At 39.2% G+C, this 2130-nt stretch overlaps 1 non-coding gene across 1 annotated transcript; it reads right to left on the bottom strand.

Moving 5' to 3' along the window:
- Window positions 1–402: 402 nt before the first annotated feature.
- Window positions 403–536, bottom strand: LOC119948645. Its single transcript, XR_005457028.1, has one exon. It is a non-coding gene; the product is annotated as a U6atac minor spliceosomal RNA (small nuclear RNA).
- Between the last annotated feature and the right edge of the window lie 1594 nt (window positions 537–2130).

Genomic DNA, 2130 nt, shown 5'->3' with positions numbered 1-2130 from the left:
AGTGTAAGTTTATCGACTTCATTAAATGCCTTGCTGGAGGACAAATATTGTTTGATCGGGCAGGCCAGTTTGAAGATTACCTACTAGAGTATAGGATGGTTTTAGTGTTCATGGGTAACATCCAGCATCATTAGAGTACTTTTTATAATCACACTCATGTTTTAAATATTGATCCACAGTCCCCTAGGTCTTCTCAATCTATGAGTAGCAAGGAAGAGGGAAGATAGGAAAATAGACTGACAATAAATCTAAAGACAATTGAAGATAGGTACCAGCCTATGCCTGGGAAACCCTATAAACAAGCAAGGATTTTCATTGGCATCACAGAACATAAATGTCACCAAATTCTACCACAATGTCCAATGATGTCCTGATAGACAAAGGGGATAGAAAGCATGGAAAAAAACAAACACGATTAGATGTCACAATGTAGATAATAATCCCTTAATTGGTATAGGTGTTGCATAGGTCACTAGGACCTCTTCCATCCTTCTTGAGGGGAATGAATGCTAACCATCTCTCCTTTCATACAACACACATACAGACTCCTCCAAAGTCACTTCAGATGAAAATGGGTTTTGCACACCAATTCATGTGCTAACTTTGCAATGTACTGCACCCTTGCCCATTTACCCGGTCATTATACTCCATGCCCAGTGGAAGCATGACTGGCAGGGATAGACAGTGTGTATGGCACTGCACAAACCACCATTACTCTAATCATTTTTGAAGGGATCAAGCTCATCTGTTAATTTCAACAGGCAATGCATCATTAGAAAATGGAATTTAAAAGTCGAGTATAGCTTTTGGAGGACAGTGTAGCGATGACAGAATATTAGGTGCCAATCCAAAGCTGAAGTTTTATATGGCTGTTTTAACCAACTTTATAAATTCCTCAGAGACCTGGTTGGTTGGAGACTTCCTGGTTGGAAAAAGTTTTCTCCTCATCATGTATAGTCACCATCAAATGCCAGGACAAGAATATCCAGTAACGAGGTCCTGGAATTCAGCAGCTCACCAGGATGGAAGCAGTACTCACAGCGACACAGCCATGTTGGTTGGGACCCATGAATGAGAATGAATAATTGCAGAAAAACAAAGCACCCTGGCTTTATGGTGAACTGAAAAAGGGTACAAGCTGGGAACGCAGTATAAGTACTTTCAAGACAGAGTGAAGTACAGTCTCAAACAACAAAGATCAGGATACCAAAAGGCAGGTAGATCCTTTTTTTTATGGTATTTGTTAAGCACTTGCTGTATGCCAGGAACCATACTAAAGTGCTAAGGAAGATACAAGTTAATCAGATTGGATGTAGTCCATGTCCTATTTTCAACCCCATTTTACAGATGAGGTCACTGAGGCACAGAGAACATAAGTGACTTACCTAAGACCACACAGCAGACAAGTAGTGGAAACTGGATTAAAACCCAAGTCCTTCAGACTTCTAGCCCAGGGCTCTATCCACTACTGTGCAAACAATCTGGAAGGGCATGCCAATCATGCATCAATCTTTTAGGCCACATTCTCACACACCGACAGGATCTTACTGTCAGTAGCATTGTCTTGAAAGCAAAGCAGTTATTTTATTTACATATATTTAGATGCATGTAACTATATTAAAGTTATTTTATTTATATACATTTAAATGCATCTAAATATAAATAAAATCATATATATGAAACTTTATAGGAGCATTTTCATGTTATTCCTCCTCTTCTCATCAACTACAAATCTTTGTTACTGATTGTAAGCATATGGCTTATTAGCATATTCTGATGGCTTTTTGTCAAATTATATCAAGTCTACCATGAAATGCACAATAATAGAAGGAGGAAAATGATTCTAAGTGCATTTACCTTAATCCCAACTTCACTGATGGTCTGAGACTGAATTAAGATGCAGTACTGATTTAGGTCTTTTTTTTTCCCCTCTCTTTGTGCTTTGAACAATCTATTGTCTTTTCACTCCATGATGCTTTCATGGGTGATGAATTAGTGCAGCTCCACCTTAAACACATCTGCTCCATATGTCAGCGCTGAGCTGCCACAAGCACCACCAGCATGATTCACAATGCAAAATGAGAGGCCTGCTTGGTCAGAGTGATGACCCATAACAGAAGCCATAGATGC

The sequence above is a fragment of the Tachyglossus aculeatus genome, chromosome X4, assembly GCF_015852505.1.
Source record: "Tachyglossus aculeatus isolate mTacAcu1 chromosome X4, mTacAcu1.pri, whole genome shotgun sequence".
NCBI lineage: Eukaryota > Metazoa > Chordata > Mammalia > Monotremata > Tachyglossidae > Tachyglossus > Tachyglossus aculeatus.
The sequence above is the reverse complement of the archived record's forward strand: the minus strand, read 5'-3'. Positions and strand labels throughout refer to the sequence as shown.